Source organism: Sminthopsis crassicaudata, chromosome 2 (genome assembly GCF_048593235.1).
Source record: "Sminthopsis crassicaudata isolate SCR6 chromosome 2, ASM4859323v1, whole genome shotgun sequence".
NCBI lineage: Eukaryota > Metazoa > Chordata > Mammalia > Dasyuromorphia > Dasyuridae > Sminthopsis > Sminthopsis crassicaudata.
Genome location: NC_133618.1, coordinates 5977787 through 5991321, shown reverse-complemented (window position 1 = coordinate 5991321; position 13535 = coordinate 5977787).

The following is a 13535-nucleotide window of genomic DNA, read 5'->3' as shown; positions in this document are numbered from 1 at the left end:
GATGAATGTTGGAGGGGATGTGGGAAAACTGGGACACTGATACATTGTTGGTGGAGTTGTGAAAGAATCCGGCCATTCTGGAGAGCAATTTGGAACTATGCCCAAAAAGTTGTCAAACTGTGCATACCCTTTGACCCAGCATTGCTGTTATTGGGATTATATCCCAAAGAAATACTAAAGAAGGGAAAGAGACCTGTATGTGCCAAAATGTTTGTGGCAGCTCTTTTTGTTGTAGCTAGAAACTGGAAGTTGAATGGATGTCCATCAATTGGAGAATGGTTGGGTAAATTATGGTATATGAAGGTTATGGAATATTATTGCTCTGTAAGAAATGACCAGCAGGAGGAATACAGAGAGGCTTGGAGAGATTTACATCAACTGATGCTGAGAGAAATGAGCAGAACTAGGAGATCATTATACACTTCAACAACAATACTGTATGAGGATGTATTCTGATGGAAGTGGAAATCTTCAACATAAAGAAGATCCAACTCACTTCCAGTTGATCAATGATGGACAGAAATAACTATACCCAGAGAAGGAACACTGGGAAGCTAATGTAAATTGTTAGCACTACTGTCTATCTACCCAGGTTACTTATACCTTCGGAAGCTAATAATTAATGTGCAACAAGAAAGTGGTATTTACACATATATATTGTATCTAGGTTATATTGTAACACATGTAAAATGTATGGGATTACCTGCCATCGGGGGGAGGGAATGGAGGGAGGGAGGGGATAATTTGGAAAAATGAATAAAAAAAATTTTAAAAAAAGAATATTATAGCAAAATTCCAATGCTCCCAAATCAAGAAGAAAAAATTGCAAGTATCCAAAAGGAAACAAACAATAAAACTATAGAGGCAGGGGGGAGGACACCAGTCAGGCCAACACAAGATTTAGTAACGTTTACATTAAAGGATCAGAGAGTTTGTAGGATGATATTCTAGAAGGCAAAGAAGATAGGATTATTTTTTCCTACTACCAAGCAAATAACCTACTACCAAGCAAAATTAAGTATAATCCCTCAGTGGAAAAATAGATATTTACTGAAATAGAAGACTTTCAAGAATCCTTCATCAAAAGAGCACTTAACCTAGGACTTTAAAAAATTCTTGATTAAAAGAATAGAGTTGAATAGAAAATGTGACTTGCAAATAAGTGACTGAAAAGAAACATAAAAAGATAAATAGAGAAAAGAAACCATAAGGGATTTGTTGAAGTTAAACGATTTACATTCCTACATGGGAAGATGATACTTGTAACTGATAATAACTTTCCCATTATTAGGGAAATTAGGAGGAGTATATACAAACAGAGGGTATATGTGTGAGTTTAATATGAAGAGATGATATCTAAGAAAACAAAAGTTAAGTGGTGAGAGAGGAATGTACCAGGACAAAAGGAAAGGGAGAGATGTAATAGGGTAAATTATTTCACATAAAATGGTCAGGAAAAAAGCTTTTACAATGGAGGGAAAGAGGGATATATTAAGGGGGAATGAGTGGACCTTAATCTTATCAGAATTGAGTCCAAAAGGGAATAATATACACACTCAATTGAATATAAAAATTTGTATTAGCTTATAAGAAAGTAGGAAGGAAAAGCAAGAAGACAAGGGAGAGGGAGTGACGGAAGGAAAGGCAAACCATCAATGGCTCCCTAAAACAAAAAGTTTCAGGGATGAATAGATTTACAAGTAAGTTCTAACAAATCCATAAAGAACAGTTAATTCCAATACTATATAAACTATTTGAAAAAAGTAGATGAAAAAGTTCTGCCAAATTCCTTTTATGACACAAATATGAAGCTGATATCTAAACCAAAAAGAATAAAAACAGAGATAGGAAATTATAGAGCAATTTCCCTAATGAATATTGATTCAAAAATTTTAAATAAAATATTAATCAAAGAGGTTTTTATAATTTATATATATATATTTATATATATATATATATAAATATATATATACATACAATATATACAATAATGCCAAGTTTGATTTCTGCCATGAATGAGGGGCTGATTCAATACCAGGAAAACTATCAGTATATTAAATCATATCAATAACAAAATGAACAGAAATCTATGACTATCTTAATCAATACAAAAAAAATCTTTTGACTGAATATAGCACCTATTCCTATTAAAAACACTAGAGCATAGAAATAAATGGATTGTTCCTAAAAGTGATAAGCAGATCTATCAAAAACCATCAGCAAGCATTATATATAATGGAGATAAGCTAAAAGCATTCCCAATAAAATGAGGTGAAATAAGAATGTCCATTATCACCACTATTATTCAAATTATACTAGAAATGTTAGCTTTAGCAATAAAAAATGAAATTGGATGAATTATACTAGATAATGGGGAAATAAAACTATCACTCTTTGTGCATGTTATGATAGAGAATTCTACAGAATCAACTAAAAATGCTTGAAATAATTCACAATTTTAGCAATGTTACAAGAAACAAAATAAACCCATAATCAGCACACACACACACACACACACACACACACACACACACACACACACACACATATATATATAATCAACATTGACTAACAGCAAGAGATAGAAAGAGAAATACTATTTAAAATAATTGTAAGCAATATAAAATATTTGGCAGCTTACCTGCCAAGGTAAACCCTGGAACTATATGAACTTTGCTAAAGTTACAAGATACAAAATAAATCCATATAAATTATTAGCATTTCTATATGTTGCCAAAAAAGCCCAGGAGCAAGAGATAGAGAAATATTATTTAAAATTATTGTAAACAATATAAATTATTAGAGAGTCTATCTGCCAAGAAAAACCCAGGAATTATGTGAACACAATTACAAAACACTTTTCACACAAATAAAGTCACATATAAATAACTGGGAAAATATCTATTGCTTATGGGCAAGCCAAGCTAATATAATAAAAATGACAGTTCTTCCTAAACTAATATACTATTCAGTGCCAGACTAATCAAACTTCCAAAAATTATTTTATTGGGCTAGAAAAAAATAACAAACAACAAAAGAAAAAGCAGGACAAATGATCAAAAAGAGAATCAGTTAAAAAAATTTAAAAGGAGACCTTAAATACCAGACTCAAAATTATAAAGCAATAGTCATCAAAACCAATTGGCTCTGGCTAAGAAATAGAGTGTTGAATCAATATAATAGGTTAGGTACACAAGACACAGTAGTCAATGACTACAGTAATCTACAATTTGATAAACCTAATGATTCCAGCTTCTGGAATTAAAACTCTCTATTTGACAAAAACTGCTGGGAAAATTGGAACAGTAGCATGGCAAAAACTCAAAATAGAACACCATTTCACATCCTATACCAAGATACAGTTGAAATGGCTTTATGATTTAGACATAAAGGGTGATATTATAAGCAAATTACTAGAGCAAGGGATAGTTTGTCATTTCTTTGAAGAAGGGAGAAATTTATGAGCAAAGAACTATAAAACATTATGAAATCCAAAATGGATAGTTTTGATTACATTAATTTTTTTTAATTGCACAAACAAAACCAATCCAGCCAAAAGTAGATTGGAAGCAGAAAACTGAGAAATATTTTTACAATCAGCATTTCTGTTAAAGACCTCATTTCTAAAATAGAGAACTGACACAAATTTATGAAAACACAAGTCGTTCCCCAATTGATAAATGTCCAAAGGATATAAACAGACAGATAAAGAAATTAAAGCCATGTTTAATCAAATAAAAATGCTCTAAATCACTACTGATCAGAAAAATGTAAATTAAAAGCAACTCTAAGATACCACCTCACATCTACCAGATTGATTAAGATGACACAAAAATTATAGATGTTGGAGGAGAATATGATAAATCTGAGATAGTAATGCACTGCTGGAGTTGTGAAATTATCCAACCATTTTGGAGAGCAATTTAAAACTATGCTAAAAGGGCTATAAAGTGTGAATAACCTTTGATCCGCCAGTGACACTTAAAGGGTGTGTATTCCAAAGCAGTCATAAAAAAGAGGAAAAGACCCACATATACAAAAATGTTTGTAGCAGTTCAAGATATTGTAAGTTGAGGAGATGCCCATCAATTTGGGAATGGCTGAATAAACTATGGCATATGAATGTAATGGAAACTATTGTGTTCTAAGAAATGACAAGAGGGTGGATTTTAGAAAAACCTAGGAAAACTTACGTGAACTGATGCTGATTGAAATGAGCAGAACCAAGAGAGAATTATACACAGTAATAGCAAGATTGTGTGGTGATTAACTATGTTAGACTTATCTCTTCTCAACAACAAAAAGATCCAAGCCAGTTCCAACAGATTTGGGATGGAAAACACCATCCATAGCCAAAGAAAAACTGAATGCAGATAAAAGCATACACTTTTCACTTTTTTGTCATTTTTCTTTTGGTTTTTCTCTTTTGTCCTGATTTTTCTTTCACAACATGACAAATAGAAATACGTTTAAAATGATTGTGCATGCTCTCTTTGTAGTGGCCAGAAACTGGAAACTGAGTGAATGCCCATCAATTGGAGAATGGCTGAATAAATTGTGGAATATGAATATTATGGAATATTATTGTTCTGTAAGAAATGAGCAGCAGGATGATTTCAGAAAGGCCTGGAGAGACATGAGCTAATGCTGAGTGAAATGAGCAGGACCAGGAGATCATTATATACTTCAACAACAATACTGTATGATGATAAATTCTGGTGGAAGAGGCCCTTTGTTATCTTCTGGATGTATATTTTTGGTTTTCCTTTTCTCTGCTTCATTTCACTTTTCTCTGGTCAGAATATTTTTTCCTGTATTTTGCTCATTTTCCCAATCTACTACTTGACTTTTAATTCTTTGTTAAAGGAAGATCCTGCTTCCAGGATGCAGGATGTACTGTTCCAAGATTAATGGGCTTTGTGCAGATATTTTCAGAGTTATTTCTAAGAACCTGTAGGTTTTCAGTTCTTCCAAAGTGGTATGTTTTGAGGAGAGATGTGTTTACTGCTTTCCTAGTCTGTGCTTGGTGAGAGACCACAAGCAGTCTTTTCTGCTCTGAAAGGAGTGTCCCTTTCCCATTATAGCTACAAGCTCTAAAGTGCCAGTGTTCTTCCTTGCCCTGGGACTGCCACTCAGGACTGCCATATAAGTATGGGAAAAGCAACAGAGTCCAGAGGAACAAAAGGTACTTTATTTAACCCTCAATTAAATCTAAGCCTGCCTTCTTCTTTTCTTGAAGATCTAGTAGAGGTCTTTCAGTTTCTTTGGTGATTCTACCTATAAACATTCCATCATGTAATTTGCATTATAGTTTTTTTTCCATATCACTCATCTTTCAGAAAAGCGACAAGTTCCCTTATCTTTGTCTTTTTTGTACCCACTAGTGCTTCCAATAGAGTGGGCATTTGCTCTACAATTTTAAGTGGAATAAGAATTTTTCTCTATTTGTACACCCTAACATTCCCTCCAGATAAGAATAGCCCTTATCAATCCATCAAATTGCAAATCACCTAAGCATACCAAGAATTATCCAAAGTATTTTGTTTCATTCTAATATTGAATATATTTGATTATTTAGAAATGCTTTTAAAATGAAACTCTTAGTATGGTCATTCATTCATTCACACATTCACTCACTTAATGAACGGGAAGTTATTGAAGATCTATTATATTTCAGATGCTATTCTAGATGCTTTGAATACACAATTATAATTTTAAAAAACTAGAAGGCAAAATAAAACAGAACACAGAATGAGCTTGTATTCTATTAGGAAAAATGTCATGTACACAGAAAAATGCAAAATGCAAACTAAGTAAATAATAAATAATTTCAGGAAATAAAATCCTAAATCAAGGAGAACTTTAAAAGATTTCATATGAAATCGTATAGATTCTATATAGCAGGACTGAAAGTTTTAAGGAAAGCCCCAGTACTAGAAACTATAGGGAACGAGTATGAGGCACAACCTATGTAAAAAATTGCAAATGATTCCCAATAAGATCAGGGGTGAAACAAGGTTACCCATTATCACCACCATTTTTCAACATAGTACTAGAAATGCTCGCTTTAGCAAAAGGGAAGTAAAAGAAATTGAAGGAATTAGACTATGCAATGTGGAAACAAAACATCATTTTTTTGTGGATGATATGATGTTATATTTAGAGAATCCTAGACAATTGACTAAAAAACTACTAGAAACAATTAACAATTTAAACCAAAGTGAAGGTTATAAAATAAATTCACATAAATCATTGGATTTCTGTTACCAACACAGTCCAGCAGCAAAAGACAGAAAGAGAAATCCCATTTAAAATAACTGTCGATAATATGAAACATTTGGTAGATTACCAGTTAAGATAAAGCAGGAACTATATGAACACAATTACAAAGCACTTTTCACACAAATAAAGTTAGATCTAAACAATTGGCAGATTATCAATTACTCTTAGGTAGCTACTCTAACAAAATGACAATTCTACCAAAATTAATCTACTTGTTCAATGCCATACCAATCAAACTATAGGAGGCATTTCCTGGTATTCAATTTGGGGAAAAGAGCCCCAAAGGATTTCATAGATAGGAAAATGGTCCTAACCTAACCCATGTCTCTTAATTTCAAGTTCTTTCAAATGGAACCATTTACTGACTAATTGTTCTGTCTTGTTTAAAACCAATCTTTCACATCCTTTTAAAAACTCCAGGTCATTGGAGATTTTTCCTGAAATAACCATAGTTGGGGAGAAAAGAATATACCATCAAGCTGAATGTCAGGAGGTGCCCATGGCTCTGGCAGAAGCACGACTGCACAGAGATTGTCAACCGTGCAGAAGAGAATCCTGGGGCTGCCACCCACCCAGCTCAGCGCGCCTCATTAATCAGAGGCTGGAGCTCGGTGTTGAATAATCAGGCATGATTTGATTAAGTATTCTCACCCCACAACACCAACATTTTCAAGCTGAGGTTGGTCCAACACTAATTAGGTGGAAAATATTCTGTGTGATTAGGGACTGATGGCTGAGAACAGAAAAGCAAAGAAGGGGCTAAGTGCCTCATCTGGGTCTCAGAGAAAAGTGTACCGTGGGACTGGTGGTAATGAACAGAGAGGGCTGGGGACCAGCTTGGGAGCTTCCCGGGAGAGGGATGAGGTCCTTGGGAAACTTTGTATCTCCTAGTATGCAACAGGAGGAAGAGTACAACTGAGCAACAATAATGACAACAAACGCCTCCTTGTACCCAGCTCAGAGTTCTGGATCCAGAAGACTCATAAGTGTTTGTTGAATGGAAGAATAAACCTGAAAGGAATGAAAAATACCTTTATGGTTTCACTCCTAGTCTCAATATTGTGCAGTTGTTTCAATTTTGCCCAACTCTTCACAACGCCATTGCGTGTTTTCTTGACAGAGATACTGGAGAGGGGTAGCATATCCTACTCCAGCTCATTTGAAGGATGAGGAAATGGGGCAAACAAAGTTAAATGACTTCCCCAGGTCCCAAAGCCAGCAAAGTGTCTGAGACTGGATTTGAATTCAGGTCTTCCTGATCCAGAGTCACTACACCACCTAGCTAGAGCTCCAAACATTAATCCTAAATCTGATTCTAACTTCATTAGGTCTATTTATTTTAATGCATCTAGATGGTGGAAGCAATGCAGGAATATTATAGCAAATAGAGGAAAGAATAAATAAATGAGTCATATTTAAAAGAGTGACCCTTAAAAAGGCTTCTGTGCCTTTATTATATCAAGAACAGCCCTGAAAAGTAAAAACTACAGATATTATTGTTCTTATTTCATAGATGCGGAAACTAAGCTTTCTCTAAGGCCAATCAGTCACCACAACACATCAAACTTGGTGCTTTCTATGTAGTAGGTGCTAAGTTCTGGGATAGAAAATTGGAATCTGAGGGTCACCCAGTAGTCCTTCCAATGCTATGGTTCAACTAAATAATAGCTAAGATAAAGGAAAAGTAGCAGACTATTATTTCATTGGTGCAGATGGCAGGCATCAAATTTCTCAAATAAGGAATATTTATCTATCATCTAACAATCCATTTATCTATCTATTCATCCATCTACCCATCCATCCATCCATCCATCCATCCATCCATCCATTTATCTATCTACCTATCCATTCATCTATCTATATGCATTTTGTGTGCATATGTGTGTATGATTTGTGTATATATATATATATATAAAATATGATATATACACATATAATATATGATATATACATGCATATATGTATGTCATATATGGGACATGCATATTACATGTGTGTATATGTATATGTATTATAGTTGGGAAGTATGATATTTCACATCTATATGCTTATTATATATGTTATGTATCTTAGTTTTCAGGAAATGGATTTTGATTATATATAATTAATTATAAAGTTTCATAATAGATAAATTTCATAAATGTGTGTAAACAAACGTTTCTCAAAAATACTTAGAGACTATTTTAAAAACATTGTAAAGAATGGCTAATAGTTAACATTTATACAACACTTAGCATGTGCCAGGCATTCTGCTAAGCACTTTTATGCTTCAAATCATTAATAATAAGAAGACAAATCAAAACAACTCTAAGGTTTCCCCTCATTCTATGTAAATTGACAATGATGATTTAAAAAAAAAATTGAGAATAGTAAAAAATGGAGGGACTAGGGAAAACCGGAATATTAATGGACTTGTGAATCAGGACAATGATCTTGGAAAGAATCAGAAATTATTCAAATGAAGTAAAAAAATACCACTTAATTTAGAGATTCTGCTACTAGGTTTACACTTCAAAGAAATCAATTATAAAAGAAAAGTCTCCATATATGCCAAAATATTTACAACAGTATTTTTTAATGGTAATAGAGAACTGGTAACAAAATAGATGGGGGCAGCTAGGTGGCGAAGTGGATAGAGCACCAGCCTTGAATTCAGGAGGACCCGAGTTCAAATCTGATCTCAGACACTTAACACCTCTAGCTGTGTGACCCTGGGCAAGTCACTTAACCCCAGCCTTAGGGGGGAAAAAAAAAAGATGTTTATGAGCAGGACCAGGAGATCATTATGTACTTCAACAACAATACTATATGATGATTAGTTCTGATGGACGTGGCCTTTTCAACAATGAGATGAAACAAATCAGTTCCATTTGTTCAATAATGAACAGAACCAGCTACACCCAGCAAAAGAACTCTGGGAAATGAGTGCGAACCACTACATAGCATTTCCATTCCCTCTGTTTTTGTCCACCTGCATTTTTTATTTCCTTCTCAGGTCACTTTTACATGATTTCAAAGTCCAATTCTTCTTGTGCAGCAAAATAACTGTTTGGACATGTATACATATATTGTATTTAACATATACTTTAACATATTTAACATGTATTGGTCTACCTGCCATCTAGGGGAGGGAGTGGGGGGAAGGAAGGGGAAAGTTGGAATAGAAGGTTTTGCAAGGGTTAATGCTGAAAAATTACCCATGCATATGCTTGCAAATTAAAAGCTATAATAAAAATAAATGTTTATCAATTGGAGGAATTCTTAAATAAGCTGCCAGGGATGATGGTGATGTGATATTGATTGTGCTTTTAAGAAAACATGAATATGGGGAATACAGAGAAAACAGAATAAGATTTATATTGAGTGATTATAAATGAAGTAAGCTGAGTCAAGAAAATAACTACCCTGACACTTACAACAATGTAAATAGAACAAGTATGAAACAACAAAAACTGATTGCAAAGAGCAAGCATCTTCCCAAAGAGATCTGAGAAGATACTTCCCTCAACTCCTTTGCAGAGGTTGCAGAGATTAAGGGGTATGAATCACTGTGTGTATTTATAGATTTTTTTTTTTGCATTTATTGACTGATTTGCTGATGTTTTTCTCTTTTCCTTTTCCTTTTTAAAAAAAATCTTTGTTATGTAGAATGGATCATGGTGATGAAGAGAGGGAAGGATAAAAGGGAAACTCAGATGATATGAAAACCAAAGATTTCAATTATATGTGTGTATGAATATTTAAAAGGATGAGAAAAAGACATACCAACAATAAAGTCAAGGGAAGATAGTCACATAGGGAAATAGTTTCAAGGACTAATAAAGTTTAGAATGATCTGAAGCTTCTGAGTTAAGTCAGGGACAACATAAAGGGATTTATTTATTTTTTTGCTTCTAATGAGGGCTGGCATGGACTCAGGATTATTTGGGAATTTGGAAGTATTCCCTTGTCTTTTCTTTAATTCTCCAACAAGCTATCTCTCTAATGAGAATCAAGAATGATCAAGGACTCCTTTGTGAGAGACAATCCCTATGGAAAAAAGTTTCATTTATTCCTTCTGCTTTATCTATCGCCTTAAATGAGTTACCACTTCTTCTGGAATCCAGATCTGTACTAGATGACTTATCCATTTCTTTCTCTTCATCCACAGAGTCATTGTTCTAATTCAGGGCCTCATAATTTGCCCTAACTTGGATAACTATGTCCAGCTTGTGACTTCCACTCTCTTCTCCTTCAATCTTTGTCCAGGGCTGGATATAGACAATATCAAAAGTATTTTCTAATTCTAAGATTCTGTGATTCCTGATTCTACCTACACGGCAAAAGTAACTTTTTTTAAATAAATAAAATAAAATAAATTTGATTTAATTTAGTTTTATTTATTTTGTACAGGACCAATTCTTCCATTCTTTTTATATCATTTTACCTGATCCTGTTGTGCATCATAGTGATCATCATCATGGGAGGTTGGGTTAGGGGTGGGATTGTGGCCTTTAGGAACGTCATGACTTCTCTCAAGAAAGCTGTGGCAGATATCAAAGGATGGAGCCTTTATTTGACATTTTACCTGACTTCTTCCTATTTTATTATTCTCCCAACCCTCCATCCAAGTCATCCCCAAAAAGACAATTGTGGTGATAAATGTTCAAAGGCAGACTTCAGAAGAAGAAATGACATCTATTTATAGTCATTTTAAAATGTTCTAAATCACTAAGGATTATAGGGATACAAATTAAAACAACTCTGGGCTTCCACTTCTTACTTATTAGGAGTGATAAATCCTAGAGGGGAAGAAGGAAAATGATGCATTAATGCGTTGTTGGCAGAGTAGTGAGAAAGTCCAACGATTGAGGAGAGCAATTTGTAACTCTGCCTAGAGGCCTATCAAACTGGATGTAGCCTTTGAACAAGCCATCCAAAGTCTATATCCCAAAGTTATTAAAGGAAAAGGAGAAGGATCTACATATACAAAAATATTTGTAGCAGCTTTTTTGTTGGGGTAAACAACTAGAAAATGAGGGATGCTCTTGAATTGGAGAATGGTAAACAAGTTGTGACATATGACTGTGATGGAATACTATTGTGCTATAAAAAATGGGGCAAGGGGTTCTCAAAAAAAAAAAACATGGCAAGACCTGTGTGAATTGGTATAAAATGAGGTGAGAAGAAATAGGAAACTGTTGTTCAGGTAGCATCAATGTTGTCATGATGATCATTTGTGAAAGCTATTTCTATTTATACAATCAATGCTCCAAGACAATTCCAAAAGATTTATGGAGAAAAAATGCTATCCACCACAGAAAACAAAATTGATGGCTTCTGAGTGACAATTGAGATGAAATGTTCTTACTTATAAAACTTCTTTTTGCTTTTCTCTTTTCAGCAAGGCTTGTATGAAAATATAGTATGATTTCACATATATAATTGACATTCTTTCTCAGTTGATGGGGGAGAGTTGGAAGGAGGGAAGAAAATTGGAAACTCAAATTTTAAAAAGGAAAAGAAAGCTAAAAATAATAATAGTTTTTAAAATATGAGGCAGAATTCTCAACTGAGAGAGTGAGGGAAAGGGAGCCACGGGAGCTTTCAGGATGGATGAATAGTTTTAGAAAAGACTGCAGAAAGTAGGAGAGGGAATTGATAAGAAAGCTAGGATTGCTTAGCAGCAGTGATTACATAAAATAGAATTTTAATGGGCCCACTCAGACGATTGCATGATTTCCTCTGGCTTCATGCAGCAGCATAGAAAGGTGATGAAGGGTAGGAGTATTTCAGGGCTGAGGCTTGGCTGGGCATAATTGGTGATGTGATAAAGGGATTCAAAAGAAGAGAACAGTGTAAAGTTGAATTGGTTCACCAGGGGAGCAGGATGGGAAGGAGCGAGTGGCTCAGTCAGGGAGGTGGACTGGAATAATATTGAGTGGTCAAGGCATGGAAGGGCATCGTGTCAATGAAGAGTAGGGTTACCCAAGGAAAGAAGAAGTGAAAAATAGTCAGATATGAGGATTTCAGAACTCTTGGAAATGGAGGTGGTACAGTTGTTGGTGATGGCAGTCTCAAGGGTATGATCGTTCTTGCATGGAGTTGAAGTGTACGATGGGGGCTGACACATGGTTCAAGAACATGTGAGGGGGCAGCTAATGGCATGGTGGAGAGAGCACCAGCCCTGAAGTCAGGAAGACCTGAATTCAAATCTGGCCCCAGATACTTAAAACTTACTAGCTGGGGGGTCCTGGGCAAGTCATTTGATCCCAATGACTCCCCCTGCCCTGGAAAAACAACAACAACAAAAAAAGAACAAGTGATGGCTATGAACAAAAAACGGAGGAAGAACATACTGGGGCCTCACAGGGAGAGCTGACCAGACTGAGAGAAAGAACAGACCCAGATAAGAGGATGGGTAACAAACAAGGGCTGGGTACAGGTACATAGTTCCCGAATTTAGAAGGATATTCAGGAATCAAACACACAGGAAATAGGTGCAACAGGGCTTCTCTCCTGACACCAGTGGTATCAAGCCAAGTCCACACAGTTCATGGTGGTGACAGCTTCTCTGTTCCTCCTTCTTTGGCTTTTACTTGGAGGCTTTTTTGATGGTTTCCTTTTTCTTTCCTTTTCTCTTTTTTTATGAGGGTGAGATGGGAAGCCAACAGAGTGCTGAGTCACAGGGCAGGAGAGGAAGGAGAAAGAACAGTACTGTACAATAAAGCTAAGAGAGCTATTTTAGTGGTTTTTTCCTGAACTATTTACACTGAAATCCCCTAGGAAAAGGGCAAAGTAGTGAAAGAGAGAAAATTGTGGATCAGACGCATCAAGAAAGAAAGAAATGTGGGCATTTGCACACAGCAGCTATCGGGATTTTGATTATTGGGTATAACATGAACTATGAAGGAAGAGAAGTTACGGATGGAGGAAGGGGGACAATGTCGAAGTGGTGATGGGGAACAAGAAATATTCCAACTCCCTTGGTTCCTCCAGAGTGTTGAGGAGCTTCATTATGAACTAGCAAATGGAAGAAGTTGGAGAGGAAAAGATTAAAGATAAAGGCGAATATTGTTTATGGAATGAGAATCCCAGGGAATGCAGCGGAAGAGCTGGATGGAGTTAGGGTTCAATTTTGGGGTGGAAGGGTGGAGGGGAAGAGGGTGAGGAATTTATTGGTAGGGGATGTGGAGCGGGGTTTAGATGATAATCTGTGGGAGTCCAGAATCATTGGCTGGTGAAGACTAGGACCAGGTGTGAGAAAGAGCAGG